Source organism: Octopus bimaculoides, chromosome 8 (genome assembly GCF_001194135.2).
Source record: "Octopus bimaculoides isolate UCB-OBI-ISO-001 chromosome 8, ASM119413v2, whole genome shotgun sequence".
Taxonomy (NCBI): Eukaryota; Metazoa; Mollusca; class Cephalopoda; order Octopoda; family Octopodidae; genus Octopus; species Octopus bimaculoides.
The window spans coordinates 86942856-86949818 of NC_068988.1; the positions used below are offsets into that span (position 1 = coordinate 86942856).

General features: G+C 38.7%; 1 non-coding gene across 1 annotated transcript; it reads right to left on the reverse strand.

The window, feature by feature from the left end:
* Nucleotides 1-6204: 6204 nt before the first annotated feature.
* On the reverse strand, nt 6205-6278 carry Trnai-aau (transfer RNA isoleucine (anticodon AAU)). The gene has a single exon. It is a non-coding gene; the product is annotated as a tRNA-Ile (tRNA).
* Nucleotides 6279-6963: the final 685 nt, after the last annotated feature.

Genomic DNA, 6963 nt, shown 5'->3' on the forward strand with positions numbered 1-6963 from the left:
AATTTGAACTCAATAATTACTTGAGAGTGCACGAGTAAAGAAAAAATGTGTTCTATGATTGTTTATTATTTCATTGATTTACTGTTGAATTATATAAAAGTGATTGGCTTTGCCTTACAGATCGAAACTATCGATGCTTGTCAGTTGTACTGCAGTTTAAAACATGAGTCGCTATTAGTCAATAATATATTTCAGTCATATTTCTAGTTTATATCGTGTAATGACATATAAAAAAGTGTTGCTGTGAGGACTGAATTTTATTACAGTAAAATGGCATATATATAAAGACAAAAACAAAAAAAAAAAAGAAAAAGAACACGTTGGCCAGTATGGGGCTCGAACCCACGACATTCGCGTTATTAGCACGACGCTCTAACCGACTGAGCTAACCGGCCACTGAAGAATTCGGATAAAAATAAGCATGAACAGACGATTACGTAGGCTACAACTGTACGTGTTTACAATTTGTATTGTTTGACAGCTGGTGGATGAGAGAAAGGGGGGAGAGTGAGGGAGAGAGAGAGAGAGAGAGAGACAAAGAGAGGGGAGAGAGAAAAGGGAAGAGAGGGGAAAAAGAGGGTGAAAGGAGAGAGATAGAGAGAGAAAGGAGACAAGGAGTAAGTAATAGAGGAGCAGAGATAAAGAGAAAGAAAGACAGAGAGGCAGAGATAAAGAAGAGCCAGACACAGATTAAGAGATACACTGTGTATCTTTTATTTTATTTTATCCTATTTTATAAAATAGCGAAGGACAGCGTTTATGACGCTAATCATAAAGATTAGCGTACCAGATTCCAGATTATAAAGGCTCAATGTAGTTTCCACATACTGTTATACTTGGAGATGGTCATATTTTGCCAATCAAACACACGTACTGGTAATTTCTTCAGCTTTATTTCTTAATTTTTTCTTTTTTTTTTGTTTCTTTGTCAAAACTGTTTCGGCACGCATCCTGTGACCTCTTCAGTGACTCTTTATCACATGTGTCGGATCTTTCTGATTTGACGGGCAACACTTCTCATTAATGTTTTATGTAGTGTTTTTGGTACCAAAACACTTTCAAACTTCGTATACTTGTATATTTTGTATTATAGAACAGGTAAAAAAATTTGTATTCGAAGTTATTTCATGTAAAAAAATTGTCGTATTTCGGTAATTTCAACCAATCACTGACGTCTATTGAGGTGAAAACAATTACTGCCGTGGAATGTAAACAACGGTGCAAAAATTATTGTTTATAAAAACAGCAGTAACTGTATTCAGCTGAATAGACGTCAGTGATTGATTGAAATTACAGAAATATGATAACTTTAACATGAAATAACTTGCAATATATAAATTTTTGTTAAGAAAGCTAAGAGAAAAAGATGTTTTATATGACACATTCTACCAGTATCCCAAGTTTGAAATTGTTTCGTTAAGAAAACAAGTGTTGCCCGTCAAATCAGAAAGATCCCATGTGTCTTCTCTTGTTCTGCTTAGTACATTTTCTGGGCTAAGCTAGACAAGAAGAGACGCGTGGGATAAAGAGTCACTGAAGAAGTCATAGGATGTGTGACGAAAGAACTTTGACAAAAAATTACAAATAATAATAATAAAGCTGAAGCCACGACAAGCAGCTGAAGCTAAGACAAAAAATATACTGCTGATATATAACACCAACATATAATTCTGAAGTAAAGATTGAATATAAAGTGCTTGTGATTAACTGATAAAATATGAACTTCCCCAAGTATATGACCATTCCCAAGTATAACAATATCTGTTTCAATACATGATTTCGCATCAAGAATCTTGCAAAACAAATACATAAACGTGACTAAGTTTCGACATAGAATTCTCATAAATAAACCAATATAATTTCCACTTTCCCTGAGGATTTTACATAGGCAAACTGTCTTGCAAGACTTTCTGAGAGGCACACCAAGACGGAAAGTTACTTTGTATTTTTTACTTGTGCGGCCTGCCTGATGATGAATCTTATCTCATGCAACCTGCTTCTCGAAAAAAGGTGGCATATGCCTTCCTCGTCTGCTGTTGTTTTTACCAACTTATTATAGCTTTCGTCTTGTTATGAAATAATAGATATTACTTGTATTTATTGACATCTAACGGTAAATTTGTGAGTGTGCTTAGCATTGACTTATATCTTTCTTTTTTTTTATCTTTTACTTATTTCAGTTGTTAGACTTGCAGCCAAGCTGGGATACCGCCTTGATCAATTTTTAGTCGAATGAATCGACCTCAGTATTTTTTTAAAGCCTGGGACTTATTCTGTCGATGACTCTGGCCGAACCGCTAGTTTACGAGGACATTAACACATCAACACTAGTTGTCAAGCGGTAAAGGGAGACAAACACAGACGCAAAGACACACACACACACACACACACACACACACACACACACACACACACACACACACACACACACACACACACACACACACACACACACACACACACACACACACACACGCACACACAGGACGGGCTTCTTTCAGCTTCCGTCTACCAAGTTTACCCACAAGGCTTTGCTCTGACCGAGGCTACAGTAGAAGTTACTTGCTCAAGGTGCCACGCAGTAGGACTGAACCCGGAACCATGTGATTGAGAAGCAAGCTTCTTACTATACACCCATGCCTTCGCCTATAGTCTGTGAAAATTTATACTCGTCTCGGTTATATCTGCATTTATGTTGTCTCATTAACACAATTTTAAATAAGACATAGTAAGTAAATAATGAGCTTGTGTGGACCTAACTACATCTTCAATGATTAGTTGTACGTTCACCATAAGTTTTGTGAAGAAACTCTCGATATTTTACACACTTTGACGATGTTTATCAAAAAAAGCAAAAGCAAAAAACAAAAGCAAAAAATAAAGAAACAAGCAAACAAACAAGAGTCTGGAAAAAATTAACTTCATATTAATGAAATACGCCAAAGACGTTTAAAAAGAAAAGCCTTCAGAGAAAATCATAAATGAACCCACGACATTCGCGTTATAACCAACTGAGCTAACCGGCCACTTATGTGAACCTTGTATAACAAGTGTTACATAGACATGACAGCATAGATTACAGTGGCGTGTGTTCCGTAGCCAATTTTCCTGTGACACTTGAAAGAGAGAGAGAGAGAGAGAGAGAGAGAGAGAGAGAAAGAAAAAGAGACTGACAGATAGACAAAGAGATAGAGAAGTAGGGACATTGAAGGAAAAATTTTTGAGGAGTGGGGGGGGGCAGTCGATTAGATCGACTCTAGTATGCAACTGGTACTTAATTTATCGACCCCGAAAGGATGAAGAGCAAAGTCGACCTCGGTGGAATTTGAACTCAGAACGTAGAGACAGACGATATACCGCTAAGCATTTCGCCTGGCATGCTAACGTTTCTGCCAGCTCGCCGCCTGTGCAACCCATATATATCTGGAAGCGAACCAATGGGCTATATATATCTGATATGGTAACCAATCGGCTAATCCCCAGAACGATATATGGTGGTTGAAAACATCGAATCTACTCAACGCACTCATACATACATGACGGACTTCTTCCAGTTTCCGTGTACCACATCCACTCACAAGGATCTAGTAGGCATGGGGTTATATTTGAAAGACACTGGTCCAAGGTGTCACGCAGTGGGATTGAACCTAAAACCATGCTATTGGGAAGCACACTTCTTACCACACAGTCATGCCTGCGCCTTTCTTAACCTGAATTCGTAAAAAACCTTAGATACTTATCTAAAAGAAAAATAAAAAGAATGAAGTTCATTGGTCCGTTTTGCGCTCGAACCCAAGACGCTCTAACCAGCTGAGCTAACCGGCCGAATGCGACAAACGCTGATAAAAGTTCTTCTATTGACACGTATATATCTAGACTTTGAACAGCGCGATTGTGTCGTCAGATTCTGTCTGACATTAGAGTTAGGGGAGGAGGAAACAGACGAAAGAAAGGTGTGTGGAGGCAGATAGGAAAGTGGGGATCAAAAACGAGGGAAAGAGAAAGTGGAGCGACAGAGAGAGACAGGCAGAGATAGGAACACTTGGTGGTGTATTATATAAATGTGTATAATTTAGAATTGTAAGTCAGATATTACTAAAAGCTATATACGTTTATATAAAACATTAACAAATGTCTCTATGTTTGTCTATCTGTCTGTCTCTTTGCCCGGTTGAGTGCCCTTCCAGCTTTCGGTCTATCTGTCTTATCTTCTGCTTCTCTGTTCCGCCATCTCCGTCATGGAACAGGTCATGATATTTTCGGGTTCCCAGCTTTAAGATTTTGAGAAACTGACGTGACTGAAGATGAAATTATAATTCTATACTTTAGTATACAAGTTTTCAAGCTGATACCCCAGGATGGCCTCAATAAAATGACCGAAATAATAAAACAAAGAAACGACCATTATTCGCCTGCTTTTACAAGGAAAACTGATTTCATACAAGAAAATATCTAACTACATATTCCCAGGTAATTTAGCAAAATGATGAAAGCTGTTGAACTAAATGTTTGTAAGGTAGATTCAGTGGAACTTTTCCGTTTGAATCAGAGAGGCTGATTCTTTCAATTACCCTAAGAACCCGTTGGCTCCATTGATTAACGTGAATGTCATGGGTTCGAGGCCCTATAGTGGCTAATGATAATTAGGGTGAGACCTCAGCTACCTCAAGAGAATGGAATGTATCGTCTAATTATGTACTTTGAACATAAAAACTGGGGATTAAAAAAACAAAACAGAATAAGTCATTCGTTAGCATGGGGATTGAACACACGACATTCGCGTTAGTAGTACGATGCCCTAACCAACTAAGCTAACCAGCAACATGAGAACGATCATATCTGAAAGGATTATCTAGAAACAACAGCACAGGTGCATGTGTGCACATTCAATCTGTGGGCAATAAAGAAATTGGTATTTCGTCTGTCTTTACGCTCTGAGATGAAATTCCGCCGAGGTGAACTTTGCCGCTCATCATTTTCGGGGTCAATAAATTAAGTACCAATTGCGTACTGGGGTCGATCTAATCGACTAGTCCCCTCCCCAAAAATGTCGGGCCTTTTGCCTCGAGTAGAAAAAAATCAGTTAAAGCAGTTAATGACGTCGGACACTGACGGAGATAGTGGAACAGTGAAGCAGAAGATAAGACAGATAGACAGAAAGCTGGAAGGACAATCAGACAGGCAGAGAGACGGACAGATAGACAGACATAGGGGCATTTGTTAGTGTATTATATAAATGTATATAGCTTTTAGTAAGTCAGTTAGAGGAATACGACCGGTGGTAGCCAGGACATCTTCAAGCTGTTCCGTTTCTCAAACCTGTCAAAGTAGAAGTGGTTGACACTGCAACTTTCTATACACAGGCCCAATCGGGGGCTGGTGTTCGGGTGGAACCTACTCCTCAGCTTCATAGGAATATATATCTTATCAAGTATTTATTAAAATTTTGGATAACAAGCAGTTTACTATCGTAGATAAAGTGAAAAGAAATAATTCTAAAAAAAACAACATTAAAGTAAATTGCAATAGAAATCAGAAATGACGACAGTCTCTTGCATGTCGAATAATATTGGTAGAGTCAAATGGCTCATCTCAAAAAATGGTGTTAGCCTGTATAGTCTGTGTGAATCCACAGAAAGAACGACACCACTTCCCGTCAGTTTTTCTCTGTACAACTCATTAGAAGCCCAGGATTATTGCATTGTTCACACAAGAGAGGTTTCGGTCAGTAAAAAATTGGAATGTGTATTTTGAACATAAAAAAGAATACGTCATTAGCCAGCATAGAGATCGAACCCACGACACCCGCGTTATTAGCACGTCGCTCTAACCGGCAGAGATAACTGGCCACACGAGACCGCTGTATCTGAAAGTGTTATCTAGAAACATCAGCACAGGTGCATGCGACCACAGTCAATCTGTTACACTTGAGAAAGATCGAAGGAGGAGAGAGAGAGATGGAGCGAAGAAGAGAGAGAAGAAGAGACTGTTACCGGGGTTGACATATTGTGCAGTGTTTATATACATTAATTATCGCCCGTGTGTGGAGAGAGATGGGAAGAGAGAGAAGGGAGGGGAAGCTTTCGTACAAATATGTTGGAAACTATGAATGCAGTGGCTGCTTTGATTTTACTCTTCGGATGTGATCCAAAACGAGGCAGATACATATCTAAGAGGAAAAAAGACAGTGGAAACAAAACGAATTGGTCAGTATGGGGTTCGAACCCACGACATTCGCGTTATTAGCACGACGCTCTAACCAACTGAGCTAACCGGCCATCCTGCTCCGTATTTCAAAAGCATTCTTATATTCACACATTTTACTAAACTTAGACGGAACAGTTGGGTTGTTAACAGATTGTGTTGTCTACTTCAGTTTTGACAGTACGATCGAAAGAGCGAATGACAAGCAGTTAAAAACGTGAAACACTGACGGAGATGGAGGATCAGAGAAGCAGAAGATACGATATATAGACAGAAAGCTGGAAGGACACTCAGACAGGCAAAGAGACAGATAGATAGACAGACATAGAAACATTTGGTAGTGTATTATATAAATGTATATAGTTTTTAGTAAGTCAGTTAGAGGAATAAGTCCGGTGGTAGCCAAGACATCTGCAGGCTGCTCGTTTCTCAAGCCTCTCCAAGTAGACGTGGTTGAAACTCTGTAGCTTTGTATACACTGGCTCAATCGGGGGCTAAGGTTCGGGCGGAACCTACTCCTCAGCTTCATAGAAATATAATTCTTATAAAATATTTATTAAAATTTTGGATGACATGCTGTTTATTGTCGTAGATAAACTGAAAGTAAATAATTCTAAAAACAACATTAAAATAAATTGCTATAGCAACCAGAAATTAGGACAGTCTCTTGCATGTCGAATAATATTGGTAGAGTCAAATGGCTCTTCTCAGAAAATGGAGTTAGCCTGTATAGTCCGTGTGAATCTGCAGAAACAACGC